A 24,299-nucleotide genomic window follows, 5' to 3' on the forward strand; every position below is an offset into this window, starting at 1 on the left:
CAGTCTACGTCTCCCACATGTATATGCTTAGTTTTTGACATATCTATCAACATATCATTATCCAGTATCCAAATGGTTAAATTAGACAAGAGTTTTTGCAGCCATGCCCTGTCTGTAACAGATGTAATCAGGTTACCCATTTTCAAGTCATCTGCAACCAAACTATAGAACATTGCAGTTCAAAAGATTGAGCTGAAATACACAGCCTAAGCAAATATACAGACCTAGGACACAGCCTGATTACAATTTATTTTCAACAGGTTCACTGATAACATCCCTGAAGCATACACACAGTAGATTCATCCAAAAGGCAGTCTGCATCCACTTGATCTACCCACCATTTATTTTGGACAAACGTTGTACCACGTCTGCCCTTGTGCTTTAAGTAAGTGATAGGCAGACAGTCTTTTCTGTGTATATTTTAGCCTACACAGTAACTAGTCTGAAGACAAGTGCTTCATTGCCTTAGTTTGTCAGAATTAGCTTTACAGTGTAAAAATGCTCATCCGCAGAGATCCTGCTGGTCTGCTTTAACTGTCTACTTCTAACAGACACTGACATTTATTCTTACTGCTCTTACTCAAACTATGTTTCTCTTATATTTTCTTCACTTCTTCCTGACTTGCTTCTCTCATTATTTATATCCTCCTGTCTTTCTTCAGTAGAACTGCATGCCTTCAAGGAAGTCACCCTTGATCTCCCTTTCTTTCTTGTTTCCCCTTGCCTGAGAAAGTTATAAACTACTTTAAGGTCAGAAACAGTATTTGCATGCAGTCACCATTGACTCAGTGCACTCAACTGACTCTTTAAGCTAGAAAAGTGAATTTTTATTTTTCTATAAGTGTCCCTGGATCAAATAGATGTGTATTTAACAGTGAATTCTACAGTTTGAACACCAGTCTGTGGGATATGTTTTTATGTAAATGTAAAATGTAAATAATTTGGTAGCCTAGAACAAAGAACTTTGTCAACTATAATAGATCCATTTTCTTAGACCACAGCAATCCCATTTGTACTTTCTCCTTTAACTGTCCTCCATTGATTGCCTTTAGCAGTCCAATGACTCCCTTTTTTGAGTTTATTTCTCCTTTGCCCCAGATACTTGTGTAACCAGTTTTAGTTATGAATTGGTATTTTCCTAAGCTGCAGTCCTGCATTTTGGCTTACTTTTTCTCATTGTTTTATTGATGTTTGGGTTGGAGTAGAAATCAAAGTCCATAGAAACCTTCTCACCATTATGTAGTTGTACAAACGGTCAAGTGCAATGTTTCCTGTTATATATTACCATTAGTTAGGTTAATCTGATATTGGACTGACTCTCCTACTAAAACTGTGCCCTAGAGCAATAAAATTAAGAGTTTCTTCTACTGGCACAGAGGCCTTTTAAACTGCATTGTTCCCTTCACTTATCTCTCTCAGAAGATCTGTGGCTGTTTAAGTTCAATCACTGATTGTTTTTCTTTGTCTCTGCCAAGTTTTCAACTGGCTTCATTCACTGTCAGGCTTACTCTGCTCCCCTACCCTACCCCCAATTCCCACCCACCTGCTCTTACTCTACATTTATACTTCCAAAGCACCACCCACATTTCCCACAAACCAATATCATTGGTTCCCTCTAAAAAAACAATCAATAGAATTTTCGCAGTACTAATACCCACTCTAGTTTAACACCCAAGACTCTCTCTCTCTCTCTCTCTCTCTCTCTCTCACTCAAACTGTCCTACTCCTTGCCCCTATAACTGTTACATTACATTTCTACAACTAACACAGAACACACCTAATGTTTTCTAATCCTAATTTGCAGCAAAGATAAAACAAAAGTTAATAATGCCTTTAATTCAGATTATTCTACTATTCTTTCTAACTTTACTAGCCTTCATCAACAATCATCAAATCTACCTCCTTCAATACATAGGACTTCAATTAATCATCACAAAGAATATCAATGTTAATCAGAATTAGAGATTTGTGCTTACATTAAATATTTAGTTTCTGATGAGGTCTTTCTCTATAGCACCCCATCTCTGCAAACAAACCATATCTGATTTATTCATCTATAAATATCTTAAAACTAAGTATCCAAATTTATGACCAAATACCAAACAAAGAAAAATATAACTGACCACATTCTTCTCCATGTAAAATATTAGTTCAAAAAATTAGTGGAGATATTCACCCCAACCCAGGTCCCTCTGTTCATAAAAACATCACTTCCAACCCCGAAATAAACCAATCACCTAATACCTCTCAACAAAAAACAGAACCCAAACTTACCTTACTAAATATGAACCTAAGAAGTATGTGCAGTAAAATCTATGACATACATGCATAACTACCTTGCCACATACACTTCTGATGTAGTCATTGTTACCAAAACCTGGCTAAAAAAAGAAATAAATGATAATGATATTATCCCACAGGATATAATATACTCAGGCATGATGGACAAAACAAGCATGTAGGTAGTGTAGCAATCATCTATAAAAACTTCCTATCACTTTACTCCCACAGGAAATAACCACATTTAGCAATGCTGAATTTTGAATAACACTCCCAAAAATCAACAATAGTGCAACTACATGCTTAATAGCAATTTATATACCACCAGGGAATAAAGTTGATACTGCTGAAAACATTCTGTATTGGATATTCCAAAAAAATAACCATAGAACTATAAAACTTGGCAACTTATATATAGACTCGCAGCTCATAAATTCCATTAACCCCACTAAATCCATAAACCTGTACAACTTGAAACAATTAATAACCACACCCACTGGAATCAATAAAACTTCAGAGAGACACTCAGCATTAAACCAGATCCTTACAAGCAAATCAAACTGACAAAAGTAGGCTGCCTCTCAGATAGCATAACTGACCACATACCAGCATATTCCATTAGAACTCACCATAACCTAAATAAACATATTGCCTGTAACCAAATACAAAACACAACCAAATTCAGCAAAGATATTTTCAGTGAAACACTAAACCAATATTATTGGAATGTACTTAAACCAATGCAACTAATGCTGCTATAGAACACTTTGATTACAGTACATAATAAAATAATAAAATCTAACCACGCACCACAGCTAACAAAATAAACAAAGAAACTCATGATAAACATGGATAATACCTGGAAAAATTGGTATAAAAAGAGAACTCAAAATGTCTTCCAGAAATTTAGACAACTTAGAAACCTTGCAAACCTCCATGTCAATCAGGACAAGAAAACATACTATACCAACCTACAAGACAAACATCAAAACAATACAAAATATTTTTGGTCATCACTAAATAAATATCTCCACCCTGGCAAGACCACCACTCCCTCTTCAAAAATAGACAATGCAACAGACTCTATCCCTACACAGTTTAATTCCTTCTTTATACAACCAATATTATCTCTTTTAGATACTAATACATCTGCCCCCTCTTTCTAGCCTTGTCCAATCAAAACCACCCACAACTCTTCAGTTTTATTCAGTACCTACCTCATTCATAATGAAGTTGCTCCTTAAATTAGAAACTACTTCTATAGCAGTAGACCAGTTACCATCAGACTACCTAAAAATTGCTGCAGAAGTCATAGCCTTCCTGTGTCCATGCCTATAGGTCTATAGCAGAAAGGTACATCCCATCACTGTGGACAAATCCTACATCATACCAATGCACAAAGGTGGGACATCTTCAGAGTTTAATAACTACATACTAATAGTGATTCTTTCCCCCTCTCCAAAATATTAGAGAAGTGCATCCATATACAGCTGATGCAATACTTAACCTCAAGTAACCTGTTCTCAGAAATACGGCATCGCTTCAGGCCCCAGCACAGCATGACTACTGCTCTACAACATTTTACCAGTGTAATAAACCACATAGAAACAATGGACTGCATTGTCCAGCATGTTCTTAGACTTGTCAAAGGCATTTAATACTGTCTCTTACCAGCAACTACTCATTCAACTCTTCTCAATGGAACTTTCACAAAATCCCTTGTCATGGTTACTTAGTTACCTATCTGGAAGGGAACAAGCCATTAAATTACAACAAACCTACTCACCCTTTCAATCAGTTACTATAGGTGTCCCTCAGGGCTCTATTCTGTGTCGTCTGCTATTTATTATATTTACTAATAACCTTCACACCTGCACTTACCATGCTAATTTAGTTTGGTACACAGACAATGCCACATTAAGTATGCGCAGCCTCAACAATAAATAAACTGCAAGACATTAGGGGTTGGGAGGGTGGCCTAATGGTTAAGGTGTTTGCCTTACAAACACAAGGTGCGGGGTTCGAGTCTCACAAGGGATAATTGGCTAGGCTTAAAATGGCTCGCAAGAGCAGTTAGCTTAGTACAAATCTATGAACCTATGAACCTATGAACCTAAAAATCTTTCTCCTCTGTAGAAACCTGACTCAGAAAATCAAACCTCCTACTCAACTCCAAGAAAACTAATTTAATGACTTTTAATTTAATAAAACAGCTCTACCACCATGGCAAAAACCAGCCACAGCCCAAAAAGTAGGAAGTCCACAGTCCAGTATGTAGTAAAAACACAGTTTTATTCCACAAACGTGTTGCACAAATCAGCAACAAAAGTTAATACGAATGCTAACAAATAGCAGCAATAAATGTTGTTGTATCTTTCAGCTTTTCTCGGTTAGGGGTTGCCACTGCGGAACTCCGGTCCGCTAATGATTGGCAGTAGATTTTTACGTGCTGAGTTGCCAGCTCTGACACACAACCTTCAACAAATGTACGCCCATTCACGCATGTCTCCACACAGAAGACGCTTTAGCTGACAATCAAACAGGACAACATCTTACTGTGAGGCGACAACACTACCGCAGCACCACCACCAATAAATGGCAAATCCAAAATAGCAGCAATTACTTTTAATCTAAAACACTGCCAAAATCAAAAACACTCTTTTATCATAAAGTCAGCAAATAATACTGTCATTTAAACTGTAACTCACATAAACGTCTAGGCATTATTATAGATGACAATCTCAAATATGATCAGTATGTACTGCACATCATTAAATCTACACACCAGAAGCTAGGGTCCCTTTATACAGTCAATGGATTCTTTACAGATACTTGAAGAAAAACTCTAGCCATCATCTTTTTACTGCCAACTCTCTTATATGCTGCTCCTATCCTAACAAACTTACATAATATTCAATGAAAGAAACTCAGCTCCTACTACAATAAAACAGCTAAATTTGCCACTAGACTCCCTCATAGGACCCTCCATTGTCACAGTTTAAAGAAATTAAATTGGCTTGAACTGCACAGCTACCTAATATATTCACAACTAGCTACATCACACAAACTCGTTCATCATCCAGAAAAATGCCCTGCACTAAAGAACATATTACTGCTCTACTGTTCAGCAAGGTACCTCCATTCTATTAACAAATTCTTACTACTCACAAATAAGTCATATAATTTTGCAGGAGACTCATTCTACCCCCAATACATTGCTAAAGTCTGGAATAGTATCCCCACACAATTAAAATTCTCAGACAAACCCAATAGCTTTAAACAACTGCTTAAACGACATCTTAACCAGTTCTGGTCCTGCACATGCTCATCACTAATTTAAGACTTTGTCCTCACTGTACAATACTCTCCTTAAACAGAATACGCTCAACCACTGAAATGACAAAACAATTTTTATATATAACTGCTGCCAGTATAGTCCAATAAGTTGCACATGGGCTTTCTCTTTAGTAACTTCTACCTCTGTAAAATCTTAGAATATATAAATGCAACTGCTGTATGTGTATAGGCATAAATAGAAATATAACTACTCTGTGTTTAACTGGAACTACAAGTAAGTATAATGCAATGTAAACAAATGCAGCTTTTCTTCCCAGCCATCCACAGAAAATAGGTATTACCCAGTCAGACTTTCCTGGTAAACAAAGATAAAAAAAATAAAATAAAATATTAAAAAAATAACCCTACAATTACACCTTTTCAATTTTTGTATGATACTTGCCATGTCCAATTGGTATGCCATGCAGCTATTTATCTTATCAAGAGTACATCAATACCTAGTTGTTCTAATTTATTGATCAGTGTTTTTTGAATGGCCCAATCAAAGAATGAATTTAAGCTTGTATAAATTGCAACACAGCACAAATGTTCATTTATAGCTATTATTGTACTAATATAGAACATAATGCTACATGTAGCTATAGATCAGTTTTCAACACATGCATGGTGATGTATGGTTTCAAGTACCTCCATTCCCATTTCTGACAATAATTTATTCAAAGCAACTTTTCATTATTTTTCCACAACAAGAAAGTAAACTTATGGTCTGTATGACTCTAGATTTGTCCTAGTCCCCTTTCCCTTAAAGTTGGTCTTAATGAGTGCATGTCTCCAGTCTTGAGGAATTGCCCTATACTTAAATGACCTAGGGAATGACTGACAATTATCTCAATAATTCCAGCTCTCAAACTGAGATCAATTAAAGTTTGAAACTCATTAAGTAGTTTCATGAACAGTAGAGGGCACTGTTGTCTGTGCTTCTGTTTTTTATGTACCTATTACAATCACTGTGCACATAAATACAATTATCAGTTTTTAACCAAACAGCTTCATTCTATTGTGGGTTTAGAAACCTAATTAACTACAATATTTTTTAATCAACACCTCTGCTTTTAAATATTGTATTTATTTTAAAGGAAAAATTTTTTACATATTTATTGGATAATTTTAAATCACTTACAATTTTATTATAATGAGTTCCTCAGACTGTCATTATTTTCATTGGTTTTAACTTAGATGCTTGAATTTTATTGGTCTTTTCAATTGTATTTCCTTATATAATGCTCAATTAATTAATTTATTTTGTCTGATGAAGTCTAAGCTACAGGCTGACGAAAACGCATCGCATGTACTGGATGTTTAATAGCGTTTACGGACTCTGTGATTTAGTTTTGGACTTTTTATTCTTTGAATAAAGTGCGGATTGTGTGCGCTGCCTCCGGATTCTTTTTGTTATCAGTTTTGTGTTTTGCTGGCTCCTTTTGGCTGTTTTCTTGGTTGGGAGCACAGCTATGGCAGACAGCTCACACTCATCTTGCCGTGAGGAAGTGGGGCAGACTCGCAAGCTTATCGGACAGCTCACTGAGCTGATAGAGTTACTCACGCCGATGTGCTTTGCTCTGACTGGCAGGAAGTCAACGGACGTATCTAACAAACAGGAAGGGACCGAAAGGTTGAGAGGAACCAAACAGAAGAGGAAAAGGCTGTATCATGATTCCGGCTCTACGTCCGAAGATGGGGCAGAACCGAACGGTGGCACATTTGACCCTGCCAATACACCAGCGATTTTGGGTTCTTTAACCACAGCAGAAATTTCTTCTGGAGCACAAGCCATCAATGGGCGTGTTGGGACTACTCCTAATGCTACGGGCAGCAATGCTCCAGGTACTGTTCCGATTCCATCATCTAATGAGTATCTTAACAATGACAATTTAACTGACTGGCTACATAACCAGCGTGGATTTAATATTTCCACCAATAATGATGATTCACCACAGGATGGTGACTCCTATAGTGTTAAATTAGATAAATTGCACAAATGTATGTATAAATACAAAATGCTATGCATTGAAAATTCGTATCTTACAACTTGCATTAAGCATAATATTGTACCTAAGGGGCTCAGGGTTTGGAAATACCCTAATAATGTTGAAATAGGGACTGCATACCATAAAGACCTTATAGATATTTTTAACAGATGTGGTCTAGAGATTTTGCGACGCATTATCAAAGAAAACACTAAACAGTTAGCTGACCTTGAGGATGAAATTGTTGCTTTAGATAATTTTATCAAACATGATTTGTTCTTCGAAATAAAACAGGAAAAGGACAAATATTTTAATTTAAGGTTAGAAATAGATGCAAAATGTAAAACGCTAGAGCAGAGGAAAATTAATAAACTTAAGAGGGACTTGGATGAATATAAAAACAATGCGAATTACCCATCACCACCATTCAGGGGAAACGCACATAATATCAAAAACCAGACTGATTACATGAGAGGTAATAATTACAAAGGTCAATATAAAAATAAAAACACAGAATGGGTTTTTGAGGACTATGACAATGAATTTCCCCCATTAGAGGACCTAGAGTTACCATATAATGTTCACAGAAAAGGGCAAGGCCCTCAGAATTTTCAGAGGGGGGGAGGAAGAAGGGGAGAGGGAGGTATTAAGGAATACCCTCTATACCCCCACTACTACTGTTCCCCCACTCACTAGTCCTTTAACCCTCTCTGCATCTTTTACTGAGAGCGACACTAATGGGGATACTGAGATCTTACATACAGGTACTACACATTCCCTTAACAACTTTTCCATTTACAATTTTAGCAATATCAACTTAAATAAGGGACACTTTGATCTCCTCAGTAAGGGATTTAAATTCATTCCAAGTACCCGAGGAGACCTAGTTAAAACTATAATTGATATGAAGCTGTTTCTTAGGAAAATTAACTTGAAAGCTACTTTACCTCCTGTATCATCAAACACTGAACAACCACAAGGTGGCCTTACAAGACGTAGCATTTACAACCCCCCGCTTCTCCCACAACTGAAAAATCTTGAGATGGTCTTGGAAAATGGGATTCGAAAAGAATTTAAACAACAACATTTAAAGTATAATTTAACAAAGGAGGAATATGCAACACTAGAAGAATTAAAGAAGAACACATCAATTAGAATTATGAAACCAGATAAGGGAGGTGGAGTAGTTATAATGGAGAACATTATATACGAAGGAAAAATGAACAATATTCTTCGTGAAGAAACTAAGTATAGAAATGTTTCCATGGATGAGGTTGAAGTGGCTTATCAAAAGATAGATATGGCACTTGATCATATGATTATTGAAGGAACAATTAATAACAACATGCATAAGTTTTTATCAGTGCCTAAACCAAAGGTTCCAATTATATTTGGTATTCCGAAGGTCCACAAGAATGTAAGCGACCCACCACTCAGACCGATCGTGTCGGCTGACTGCTCAAAGACGCTGCCTATGGCCAAATTTGTGGATAACAAGATCAAACATATTTGTAACAACTTTGGTCATATACTGAAAGACTCATGGGACCTACTTAGGAACATTACATCTACCCTCTATTCGGAGAATTTAATTTTTGTTACCATTGATGTGGTGGACCTTTTTACTTGTATCCCACACAATGAAGGAATGAGGATCTTTGAGGACATTATCTTTATGGACAATACCTTAACACACATAGAAAAGGTTGCCGTAGTGGGACTTATGGACAACATTTTGAAATATAATTTTCTAACATTTAATGGAGAATTTTTCCAGCAAACAAAAGGGGAAGCAATGGGGGCGGCGTGTGCACCCACTTATGCCAACATTGTTCTTGCAGGTTGGGAATTGAACTACATTTTGAATTCAGAATTTCGACAATATTGGTCCTTATATCGACGTTTTCTTGACGATATTGTTATCTTTTGGACTGGGGGTAGTGACCAACTATCTCTCTTTTTGGAGTATATCAACCACACCACCTCATTTTTGAGCTTTACACACACAAGCTCGGTGGACAGACTTCAATACTTGGATGTGGAGGTCCAAAAGAACAAAATTTCTAAAGATTTTGAGACCAAAATATTCCGGAAAAACACGTTCTGCAATTCCTACCTGCACTTTCTTAGTGCACACCCCCCCCACTGCAAGAGAAATATTGTCAAAGGACAATTTGTTAGAGGTTGTCGAATGACAAGCAAGGACGAAGATTTTTATGTGGAATGCAACACGCTAGAAGCCATGTTCCTTGCCAGAGGATACCCACTCGAGTTCATAAAAAATATTAGAACGGAAGTTGAACAACACAGACAGACCAAATTTAAACCTATAAAAGGCTGTCTAAATGACAAAGCCTTAAGTGAGCACACCACTAAGAGTCAGACAAACATAAACATAAATCATACCCCAGTTGATTCTGACTACCAATCAGCACTTATCTTGGAATTTAATGGCTTCAATTCCAAGATAAAAAGCATGATTCTTACTGAGTGGGAAAAATTCATCTCATTCTCAGATATACCGAACATAAAAGGAAAAACACCAAAAATGGTATATAAAAACGCACGTAGTATAAAAAAAGTTTTAGAGAACAATCTCACAAAAGATCCTCATCACCACTTGGAGAGGGCATGCCTTAATAACACCTCATATGGAACATTTCATTGTAGGCACTGTAAACAATGTCCCTACATTTCCAACAAAAGAGAAATCTACATTGAAGTAAGGGACATTAATATATATAGCACTGGTTCATTCAACTGTGAGTCCCAGGGAGTGGTTTACCTTGCAATGTGTACAAAATGCAGTTCGTACTATGTTGGGAAAACGGAAAGAGTATTGAAGAGGCGGATTTATGAACATTTATATGAGATACAAAAAGCAAAGGACACCAATGCATTGTACAAACACACAAAGAACTGTAAAGAAGCCACATTCTCCTTTTTTGTTTTAGAACAAGTTAAAAAAGAAATAAGAGGAGGTCCCTGGGAAGAATGGCTTGAATACTGGGAACTGTATTGGCAAATTTTATTAGAGGCCAACAAATTACCGGGCTTAAATGAATGTATCTCAATAATTCCAGCTCTCAAACTGAGATCAATTAAAGTTTGAAACTCATTAAGTAGTTTCATGAACAGTAGAGGGCACTGTTGTCTGTGCTTCTGTTTTTTATGTACCTATTACAATCACTGTGCACATAAATACAATTATCAGTTTTTAACCAAACAGCTTCATTCTATTGTGGGTTTAGAAACCTAATTAACTACAATATTTTTTAATCAACACCTCTGCTTTTAAATATTGTATTTATTTTAAAGGAAAATTTTTTTACATATTTATTGGATAATTTTAAATCACTTACAATTTTATTATAATGAGTTCCTCAGACTGTCATTATTTTCATTGGTTTTAACTTAGATGCTTGAATTTTATTGGTCTTTTCAGTTGTATTTCCTTATATAATGCTCAATTAATTAATTTATTTTGTCTGATGAAGTCTAAGCTACAGGCTGACGAAAACGCATGTACTGGATGTTTAATAGCGTTTACGGACTCTGTGATTTAGTTTTGGACTTTTTATTCTTTGAATAAAGTGCGGATTGTGTGCGCTGCCTCCGGATTCTTTTTGTTATTAAAAAAATAACCCTACAATTACACCTTTTCAATTTTTGTATGATACTTGCCATGTCCAATTGGTATGCCATGCAGCTATTTATCTTATCAAGAGTACATCAATACCTAGTTGTTCTAATTTATTGATCAGTGTTTTTTGAATGGCCCAATCAAAGAATGAATTTAAGCTTGTATAAATTGCAACACAGCACAAATGTTCATTTATAGCTATTATTGTACTAATATAGAACATAATGCTACATGTAGCTATAGATCAGTTTTCAACACATGCATGGTGATGTATGGTTTCAAGTACCTCCATTCCCATTTCTGACAATAATTTATTCAAAGCAACTTTTCATTATTTTTCCACAACAAGAAAGTAAACTTATGGTCTGTATGACTCTAGATTTGTCCTAGTCCCCTTTCCCTTAAAGTTGGTCTTAATGAGTGCATGTCTCCAGTCTTGAGGAATTGCCCTATACTTAAATGACCTAGGGAATGACTGAGGGAATGAACTCTAATTCTGTCTCCTCCCTGTTATTTGCTTGAGTCTAGTTTGCATAGTTCTTTTTCAATGTAATCTAATTTAATTTCAGCATCTGCAATTACTTGGATATTAGCAGAATTTGTCTATCCTCTTTGTGGAGCCAAAGTGTTTTGTATAAGGTTTTGTAAATATTTCTATAATCTGTTGTGTTGAAAATAGATTTTAAAATCTACACACAGTTTAACAATTTGATTGTCTTTACTCCTAAAAAATATTATGTATGTATACAATTGTTTCCTGTTATGCTCAATATCTTTATTTAAATTTTCTTCAGAAATTTTCTGATCTTATCTCACACTGTTAAATTTGTCTGTCTAGTTTATTTCAGTTCTCAGTTATAGTTCAACCTTTTTTCCATTTCTTTTATTTTTATCTCTTATGCTAGTTATCTGTTTCTTATTAAAATATATCCTCCTGATCTTATATACTTAGATCCTGTGTTAAACTGTTTTTTTTTTATTTATTTCTCTTGCATTTACATAATTCCCTTTTTAAACTTTGCTGCAATCCTTCTGTGTTTTTTCCACTGAATGTAACACTCCAATTATTTTACATAGTGCCTGCTTTACTTCCATGAAGTCTATTATGTGCATTGGTTTTGATTACAGTTTGGCGGAATTATCTAATAATTGTTTAACCTTGATAACCCAGTGATCACTGAACATCAAAGATGATAAAAACATGACATGAAGTAACAATTATCTTCTTAAGAACACAAACAATGCCCAGTATTGCAGCAAGGCCACAAAAGTAAGAAAAAACAATATTGCTGTCAGTGGCAGCTGGTGACTTTGTATGTGTGTGGGTGGGGGGCTGACTGAAGAAAGCAATGGAGTAGGTGGGAATGACTGGAGTAAGGAAGTGCTATGTCAGGTCAATGACAATTAAACTGTGATAAAAAAAAGAACAGATGAGATCAACTTTCATCCACAGAGTGACTCTGTGCACACTTATTCCAGCTATTCTATTGGCCATAAACACCTCAGATGTTTGGTGGTGATCAACAGGGTCAGCCTTAGGTGAAAGGTAGACCTAGAGAAATGATTCCATGATGCCCTCACCTACTAAATAGTTCCCAATGCAGCATATAGTATCCTTCATTACCCTCCATCCTGGCCTTCCCACACCATACAGACAAATTACTTTTTACTTGTTTTTTCACATTTTGTCCTAGTGGTCATTGTTTCCTCTATTCTTTCAACACAGCTTAAATGGCCAAGACTGCAATGTAGTAACTGTAGAGGAAGTAAATAAAGTAAGCCAGGAGTCTATGTGCTTCTATGACTTCAGAAGCCATGGAGTTATAGATGCTCTAATGTGCATTTAAAGCCCTTTCCATCCTTTTTATCAAATGATGGGCAGAATACCAATAAAAAATAAGGAAAAATATTCAAATTTATATTTAACATTCAAGGAAAAAATAAGTTACATCTAAAGCTTAATGTTCACAGCTAAATAAGCAGCAGTTTCTTATAGGCAGCATGCATTCTCACCATTACTCTGAAAGACAGTCACCTTCTGCTTATCCCACTGATATTAGACTGAGATGAAAGTGGAACAGCAAATGACAAACAGCAATATATTTCAACTAATTCCTGTCAAAAATACATACACAGCATGCCTCTTTAGCCCACCCATAAATTTAACCAACTGCATACATATCTAATGTTCATGAGCAAAATGAAAAATGTTCCCATTAATGTATGCCATCTTGTTGCTCAGAGACAATACAATATCTCTAGACAAGCTATACTGACAGGTTTGATTGAGAAAAGTTCAAGAAATAATGGCCATACTTTCCCCAGTCCCACAGAATGTATAGTGACATTCTATGTATAACTCTTAGCAAGGACACTTTTAGACTAGGTTCAGCCTTGCATAGACATTGTAGATGGTGGCTTCCTACTATGTTTGCATCCAATTATCTTATACAGTCAAAGGTATGGTGACCCCCAAAGTAAGTAAGGTCTAGATGTTCTATTATTCATTTATGCTTTATTTCGGAGCTATAATTACTTGGAAACTGTTTTAATGGCAGCCAAAAGAGTTATGCATGCACCCTCAGTATTGTGAACATGCACAAAACATTGATATTATTTTTTCACACATGCACAAACATACTGACACACTGCCCCTGACAAGTGAGGCCTATCACAACATTCATAGTCACACACATACACACACACACACACGCACACACACTCATACTACATTTATCTACAGATAAATTTAAGAAACATGCCTTTAAGATGTTGGAGTAAGCTACAACAACTGGCTAAAACTCACACTGAGACAGGGACGATATTTGGGTACCACACAAAAGGAATCACAGCCAAGAACTCAGGAAGAGAACCAAGAGCTGTGAGATAATCAAGAATACTTTCAACACCATTCTGGTGATGAACATTTGATAGCAGATACATTCTGTTCAGACCACCAAAGATATTAATTTATTGTATACAGTGCTGATATTTGTTGCAATATAAAGTGAAAGAAATTATAGCCAATTTGCTAATTTTAGAAGCACTGCAACAACCATCCCCACTCACAGAAAGTTTTATCCAAATAAACTCCCGTACACATGAATTAAAACAACTTTATTCACTGAGCACACCTCAAATGTTTGTTTGTGTTTCAAAAATAGCCACAGAAAATCTTACAGCTGTTTCACATAAATGCACATTAGTTATGCAAAGTCAGACCAATTGTTTGAAGTGATGACTGCAGCAGTTCAGTCATTTTCATCTACAGACACCTGCTGTAACCAGCAATCATAACTACTTTGTTGACTGTATACAGCTCAGATGTCTGATTATGATAAAAATAATGATCACAATAATGTATTTCAATTTTATTAAACACAAGCAATAGCTGCAGTAATATATATTCAGACATTCTATACACAAATACACATTACTATTGAACATCCAGAATAATAGCTGCTTACCTTGTGTAAAGAAGATCAGGTTCAGTCAGACCAAGTTTCATCGGTTGACAACCCCTATATTCAGCAGTTATAGCCATGTATCCACTTTGCTAGCTATGTATATCTTAGATATCTGATTGCATTAAAAATAGCCAAAGTAATATATTTCTTCCCTCACACACACACACACACACACACACACACACACACACACACACACATACAAATGTACACATATGCATATACACACATGCACACACACAACTGCACACACACATGCACACAAATACACATGCATGCCCACCTGCATACACATGCACAAATACACACTCACAATCCTTAAGTTACAGTCATTTTATTGTTTGCATATATATGTCACATACCTGATGATCAAATGAATGAATACATTCATAAATATTGGCTGCAGTAACATATTTCAGTTCATTGCTGTTTGAACCATATAGTATAATGTATTGCAGCCACACCAGACATACAGATGAACACACACACATGCACACACACACACACACACACACACACACACACACACACACACACACGCACGCACACACACACACACACACACACACACACACACACAAACATACAATCCTAAACAAATAAATATAATGCAATAAATTGGCTGGCAGTGGCATGCACAGTACTATTTCAAAAATAATACAATATAAGATTCTACTTTACTCACACTGCATTCTGATACTTTTGACACAGGTTACTTGAGGTGCATGTCATGTAATGCAGACTGAGAGAATCAAAAAGGCTGTTTGCCACTTCATCTAGCTGCCTACGTAGCTACCACAGAAAGGTCCATTTCTTCACCTACAAAATGGCAGAATGAACTGTGGGGTTGTACACATAACATATGAGCTGTTTTCAAAATAGTTTATCAAAGTGAGCTAACCTTTTTTCTTAAAAAAAAAAAAATCAGAGATCCTCACATGTGAGTTCCCATAAGGAGAGATCTTTATTTTTTTAATAAAAGCAAACTAGTAATAATAATAATAATAATAATAATAATAATAATAATACAAGTATATAAGAGCATTTTCTTCTTTACATTTGGGAGGGTTGCAGGCTAGTAGTCCAGCACTATGATCTGTCCTGTAGTCTGGTATCAAAACCAAAATCAAACATATTAGATTTTAATACCCTCTTTAAAGCATGAGAGACAGGGGTACCCTAAGCTTACTGACATAAATTTCATAGTGTGAAGCCTGAAAAGAGAAAGTCTGAGTGCCAAGGACTTGGATTGTACCCTTGTAACTAACACAATCCAGTAAAAGCACAGCAATGGGTAAAAGCAAGAATTTTTCATATCATCAATTAAACACAGCTAGGACATATAAAGAACAAAACCTAGAGATTTTTGAAAGATATATAAAAGGAATATGGTCATGGGAAAGAAAGAAGAAATCTCATATGCTGCAATATTTATGCAAAGAAGAAAGCCAAACTAATCAATACAAAAATGCAGTTCCAAAGAGGTTCAAAGAAAAATACAGGTGAAGGCAGCCAGACATGGACAATTTTACAATACAAAAAATAAGATCACAAAGAGGGAATACAGAACAAAAGATTAGTAAAGTAGAAGATAAAAAATAGAAGCTGAAGTTATGGAATACATGCAAAGTGAAAGATTTACCCCGGGATTCATGAAGCTCGGCACAAGAACGGCGTTAGCCTTGTGCCAACTGTGCAGCATAGAGATGGCGCAGCAGCACCACAAGCATATTAATGAAGGTGCGCTGCTGCAATGTCCACATGCATAGGAAACATGCGCGAGTGCAGGGGGTGTGTCTAAGCACTGCACGGAGGCGTGAACATGTCGGCTGCAGGCACACAACCTAAAATGCTGACTAGTACAGCCTGCCTCTAATAATAATCACTCCCGTCAGTGTCCGTGGATACTGAAATGTATGCAAAGCATACAAGACAGTTTTGCAAACACCAAAATAAAAAGTAAACACAAAGGCACGTAGCTGAATATTGAGTCCCCATTCCTCCAACAAATGACATTTAAAACCCTGTGCCCGTATTCCATTGTAGTGTTGATTGTTATAGCAAGTGGAAGCAAAATTCAGAGTGTTTTCACGCTGCTGCCCTTTGCTAAACCCAGCCCAATGGTTAGGGTTACCACCTGTCCCACTTTGTGAGGGACAGTCCTTCTCTGGGCAGTTGTATTCTTACCAAAAATATTAAAAATGTTAAATGTCCTGCGATTGTAGGGCATAATTATGTCCCATATTTTATGCAATAGTTTCATAAAATAGTTATTTCTGTATGTAAAATACCTAAATGTTACAAGAAACAAAATAAGCAACTAAACTGCTACAACAATAAGCTTTAATTTAGGCATAAAACTAAAGTACTATCCTTTGTACTGACCATGGGTATGTATTGGCCTGTAAAATCTGATGTGTGTCCCGAAGATGTCCCACTTTGGCCATTTGAAAAGGTGGCATCCCTACCAAAGTTCAGAGTATTCGCTCAATATCTGCCCATTCGTGGTCCAGGTCATCCCTGTCAGGATGGCCCAAAGATGAATGGGAATTACCAGAGTCTACCTACCATGTAATGAAAGACAGGTATTTGCGTGTACCTATGTGCGTGAAGTACAGCATGTGGAAGATCAAATATGCCAGGGTTGTCCTCACAACCATATTGGTACCAGAGATATGTAGAGTACGCAATGCATTCTGTTGTCTGTGCCATGAGCCATCAACCAGAGAAGGGATGGATGGTGTGTGTGGAATATGGGGGGGTGAGGGGCAATGTAATAATTCGCCAAGGGAAGACTGGGTCGGATGTACAATAGGTGAACTGGAGGTGTACGAGGGAACAGTGGGTGAATCAGAAAGGAAACTAAAGAACATACATTCACATTCGCAATACACCCTGACAGGCCATACTGCAGAACACAATCCCACAAACATATGAACATTAAAATGTGTGATACACTTGTACAGAAACATTACCGGCTCTCACCCACATAATGGTCTGGCCTGAACTGAGCCATCCATCCCAACATACCTGGGTACATAACTGAATACCCCTCATCCCCTCCACAGCACACTCCCCCCCCCTTTCTGAATGTCCACCAAAACCACTCATACTTGAGCTGCTAGCTTGGTGCAGCCATATCTGCACATAGTGCCCCCTACTCACATCTAGTAGACAGTCACACCATAGGCAGTCTCAGGATTGCAAACTAGGTATCCCATGCATGCATAACCCAACCACATTTTCGAATAGCCGGCTGAATGGGGACCGTCGTTTACAATTTTTGGACATGCCTCATGGGATAAGTTTCTGTTCTCAAGATTAGACTTTGTGGCATAACACGATGTCCAACCCCGTTGACATGCGGGCACTCGGGCTACCACCTGTCCCACTTTGCGAGGGACAGTCCCTCTTTGGCCAGTTTTGTCCTGCATAAAAATTGAAAAAATGTCAAATGTCCTGAGATATTAGGACAAACATATTTCCTATATTTAATGTAATAGTTGCATAAAACAGTTATTCTGTTTTTGAAACACCTAAATGATATAAGAAACAGAATAAACAACTGAAATGCCACAAGAATAAGCATTTATATAGACAAAACAGTGAAGTTCTGTCCTATGTACTGGCTGTGGGTATGTTTTGTCTTGCAAAATCTGACATTTGTACAAAACATGTCCCACTTTGGACATTTGAAAAGGTGGCAACCCTACCGGGCACAAGTCAGATTAGCATTACCTGACCACAACCCTGCTCAGCCTCCACCCATTCCTGCAGAACCTATGACCCGGGATTAAACACCTGACTATGATGTACGTCTCCCCACGTGCATTATCGGGAATAAATACCTTTCACATGTTCCCATGAAGCTTCCCCATAGCCATCTTCCAAATAGTACATGTCCACAAATTGTATACCCCGTCCATGTTCCTCATTGTAATGATGCACACAACCCCTGTATACAAATAGTACAGGTACCTCCCGTATGCGGTTGTTCATATACATGGCCAAGTATAATTCCAGATATGTAGTCATATATCTATAAATGTACATACTTACATTTACATAGCTACACATCACAAATACATGCAAATAAGTAGTTGTCAAGTATGTGTCCTATTCATATATATGTATACTTGCAAATGTATACATATGCCTCTGAGAAACATATGAACAGTAACATGTACTATACATATGTACACCAACCAACTGTCACGTATGTTGCCAGTACTGTGGAATGCCTGTAGTATAGTCATATATCCTAATTACCATCCATACAGAATGTATCACTGATGGTTTAGTGGTAGAACCAGTGACTATGCTGTTCATGTTCCCGGGTTCAAGCCATGCAAGGGCTGCTAATTTTAAATGATGCCCACAACAAAGGCAGTCAGAAATAGGGTAATTATGATGCCTCAAAGCAGATGTAAGTGGGTATGTTCAAAGGTAATTGGCGGTCATTCAAAAGTATGGGAAATGTAAAAATGCATGTAGGTGTATATGCATGTGAATGTACACACATATATATCAATATATAGATATAATCCATGAAGAATGAACATGGACACAATAAAGCAGTCATAACGAATGTGAAGGGAAACAGCAGCGGGAAATGTAAAAATGCATGTAGGTGTATCTGCATGTGAATGTACAGACATATATATCAATATATAGATATAATCCATGAAGAATGAACATGGACACAATAAAGCAGTCATAACGAATGTGAAGGGAAACAGCAGCGGGAAATGTAAAAATGCATGTAGGTGTATATGCATGTGAATGTACAGACATATATATCAATATATATATATAATCCATGAAGAATGAACATGGACACAATAAAGCAGTCATAACGAATGTGAAGGGAAACAGCAGCGGGAAATGTAAAAATGCATGTAGGTGTATATGCATGTGAATGTACAGACATATATATCAATATATAGATATAATCCATGAAGAATGAACATGGACACAATAAAGCAGTCATAACGAATGTGAAGGGAAACAGCAGCGGAACCCCCCCCCCATTTGAATAGTAATTAGCAATCAATTGTCATAACAATGAATTATCATGACAACGAGTTGTCATAGCAATGCAGTGAGTAAATATATGTAGTTTGATATGCATCTCAAAAAAGCTCGTATTAATTGTTTGACACACAAAACATAATACATATAATTAAAAACACATAAAAATTACAATAAAGTTAATCAACTTCTGCTAATAAAATATGTATATATATATATATATATATATATATATATATATATATATATATATATGTATGTATGTACAAAGAATTGTATAAGTATGTGTAAAAACATTAGCAACAATGAAATCAATAAATAAATAGTAGTTATTGTTTATTTTATTTTATTTCATTTTATTTTATTTATATTTTAATTTCATAATAATTTTAATTTTAATTTTAAGGAAGGTATAATATAAATTAGACTATCTAAAATATGAGAATATTAGTATAATAGTGTATGTAAAAACATGTAAAAATATGTATATAAATATATAAATACATGTACAATTATGAGTGTAAATATAAATATAAATATAAACATAAAAATAAACAATATAAATGTAAAAATTAATATAAATACATTAAATATGTGCATAAATGTAATAAATGCAAAACATTTCGCAACACAAACATTTCAAGGTGAAAATTAATACAGTCACTTGGGATTCAATGCCAATAATTCCATGGCAGGTTTTAAAGAAATATGATCATTCATACCCGAATAGGAACATAAATCCAATCTAATCTGCCATATCATCTCTCGATATTCTAAAAATGTCTCCCAATCACCACCCCTCTCTCTTTGTTTCACCTCTTCTAGTACCCATAACTTGATATTTATATTTTTACATTTTTGTGTGTGCCTGTAAAGTGCGTTATTATCATTCTTCTTATTGATATCTCTTATATGTTCGTATATTTTAGTTCTTAAATTCCTTTCCGTTTTCCCCACATAATAGCCCCAACAAGTCTTACAATATGCAAGATAAACCACTCCTTTTGTATAACAAGTGGAGTAACTATAACTTTTCAATTTAAACCCAATACTAGGAATAAATAATTCCTTTTCACCAGCTAGGAATGGGCATTGTGCACATCTACCACATTTGTGGGTGCCTTTTTTAGTTTGTGCCCCTTCATCCATAACACCTCTCTTTTTCTCAAAAATGTTTTAAGATTCATGTTCCTCCTAAAACTGAATCTGAGAGGTTGTTGGAAAATTGTTGTTCTATTTGTCATCCTACTGAACATATTCCAAATTCCATTAATGCATTTTTTAATCCATCCTATATCCGCATAATAAGTTAGGATTAATCGTGGCATTTCAATTTTGTTAATTATGGCACCATTAACTTCTATCTGATTGCCCTCAGAATGTCCTATGGTCATATGTACATTCATATCACTATCATTCATCAAAAGTGGACCATATTTTGTATCACGACTCTTAATAATTTCCTTTTTAATATTCTGAATCATCTTATCGGGATATCCTCTCTCCTTAAACATATTGTGAACAACTTCAATCTCTTCCATAAAGTCTATCCTATCAGATGTCATTCTTGAAACTCTTACCATCTGACCTTTTATAACATTCTTTTTTAAAAACAATGGATGGTCACTCTGATAATGCAGATAGGAGTTTGAAAAACATTCCTTCCTATAAATCTTAGATTTATATGTCTTCTTAATGTGGTCTTTGGCTATCGTAACATCTAAATAATGCACCTCATCTTTATTATATTCAAAAGTAAATTGAAGGAACTTAGTACTTCTATTTAAATAATCAATGAATAATTGAATTCTTTCATACGTCCCTTCCCATATAATAAAGATATTGTCTAGAAAACAAAAGTATTTAACTATATGTTGTTGAAACATTGAATCAAAGACATATGTTAGTTCCCAGTACAACATAATATTTGCATAAATTGGGGCACATGCTGAACCCATTGCTACTCCATCAAGCTGATGGTAGATGTCCCCTTGAAAATACATAACATTATACTTGAGAACCAATTCTATGCTCTCCAAAACAAGCCTATACTCATTTACATTAAGCATGTTAAATTCAGTAAGCATTTTTTCAAACCATTCTAGGCCTTGCATGTGGGGAATAACTGAAAATAAATCTTTTACATCTTTGGTTAAGAACAAATAATTATCTTGAATTGGTATGGTATTAAATTTGCTTAAAAAGTCCCAGGAGTCTATTAATATGTGTGGATATTGCAAATAAAAATATTTTAGTTTTGTGTCCACATAAATAGCTAGCAATTGTGTCTTAGACCCCTGGGATGTCACTATTGGTCTCAAGAGGAGGGTCATCAAGCTGTTTGTTTATCTTTGGAATCCCAAAGATTTTGGGTATTATTGGTTTGGGTACCCTCAGAAAATTATATAAATCCACATAAATAAGTCCTACATAAGATTGTCCTCTAATATGAGGTCAGTTCTCCTATATAGTATATTAATTTCATTCCTTGAATTAATACAGTATCTATTTTCCGTATCTAGAATCTTTATCATCCTATTTGTATAGTCCAATTTATCCATGAGGACTACCCCTCCCCCCTTGTCTGGTTTCATGATTCTCAATTTTTCATTATTATTTAATAATTGGAGAATGTTACCTTCTTCCATAGTCAAATTTTTGTTATTAATCGACCTACCTCTTTTCCTATATTCATCCCTCACCATATTCAGGACACACATTACAAAATTCTGGATATCTTGCTGTAGGGGCGGATTGTATATACTTCTTCTCTTCAAAATAACTCGTTTCATTGTGATGTTTATCGTGAAACAAAATTCCTAAGTTCAATTTTCTTGTAAATAGTTTTATATCCAATACCATTTCTTCAATTTTAGGTTTCCTTATTGGTACAAAACTAAATCCCTTTGTAAATAATCCAAAGAATCCTTGTGTTACCTCTACATCTGTATAATTATAAATATTAAAATTATTGTATGTATGTATCGTACACTTGTTATTGCTGTTACTGTTCATATTATTAGCTACATTTTCAAACTGACCGTATAAATTATCTTTATTTCTAAAAAATTCTTCCTGACTAATGTCAAAAGTACAAGTAGTAATAGTATCACGGTCCATCTCCTTTCCATCACCATTCCTACATATATTAATATTAGTATAAAAATTAGTAATGGAATCTATCTCCTGTACCTCCCTCGGCATTATCATCTTACATATTGATTGCCCATCGCCTCTGCATAAGTTTGCTGACGGTTTTGATTCCTGATTCTTTCTGACCTCCTTTGTCCCTGTTCCTCCCCTAAAGGGTCATCAATTTCACAGGTGACTACTTCAAAAAAACTATTGTTGTTATTATTATAGTAAAAGTTGTCATTTAGGTACCTATGTTCTGATCCATTACCAAATGTATAGTCCCCATTTTGTTGTTGTTCTTTATTAAAATGCGGTGCGTACCTATCGTACCTCCTTCTGTTAAAAATAACATAAGCTCTACCTTCCCTATAATCTACAATATCTCATTCTAATTTACTCACTTTACTTTTGTAATTTTTTGAGATGTCATAATCCACATCCTGCAGTGCCCTACAGTAAATGTTCTTACATTCAGTAACTGTGAATAATAAATCGTTGCTAATTTCTTCTTTTAACTTATCGATGGCATTCTTACAACTTTCCATAATTTTAACATTATTTTCAACCATTGGTTTCAAAATTGCTAACACACAATCGTTTAATAAATTCGAAACAATTTTAAAAAACTCATTGTTCCCACCAGTGTTGTTGGAAAATTTGTTAAGTCTTAAACCTTTTGGTGCAATTTTCTGTTCTATACATTTGGTTAAATACCAATTATCCAAAACCAAATTCCTGTACCTGGTTAATTCATTTTTAAATGTCTTGCATTTGCCCTTAAAACAAGCATTGGTTGGCACCCTTCTTTCCGTCTCCCTCGGCATCGATGAAAAAGACTTGTCCAGCCACTCGGCAAAATTGATCTTATTATATGTGTCCAAATGCTTCTGCAGACTTTCAGGAGTTTCACCTGAATACTGTAAAACTCTCGCCCTTCCGTTACCAACAGCGTTCCCATAATCTCATTCACCATTGCCGGCTCGGCTGGCTGTATGTATTCCTCCTTCCCTTACTCCTGACATCACCGCCGATACGTCTAGGTTGACTGGACTACCCTGAGCACAAGGGATGAAAGTGATTGAATCAGATTGCTCAGTTAATGACTGTGGGCACTGTGAATGGGTTTGAATAACCCGAATAAGTTGACTCAATAAAGAGTTGTCATTTTCTATAATCGGGGACTCCTCGTAACCGACCAGCAAAATTAAACTTATAAACTCCAAAAACCACCTTGCAACTCACTCAGGACCAAAAATAAATAATTCTGCTGTCCAGTACAATAAAGGTTGTCCTCCACAAATCTTCCAGTAATATTCCAAAAATAAGACCCACGTGCCACAGCCAAAGAAATTTAATAAATAAAATAACACACCAAACATAAAACAAATAGATTTAGCGCGCTTTTATCTCGTACCCAGA

Source organism: Protopterus annectens, chromosome 5.part0 (genome assembly GCF_019279795.1).
Source record: "Protopterus annectens isolate FY-2018-M chromosome 5.part0, PAN1.0, whole genome shotgun sequence".
NCBI classification, from domain to species: Eukaryota; Metazoa; Chordata; order Ceratodontiformes; family Protopteridae; genus Protopterus; species Protopterus annectens.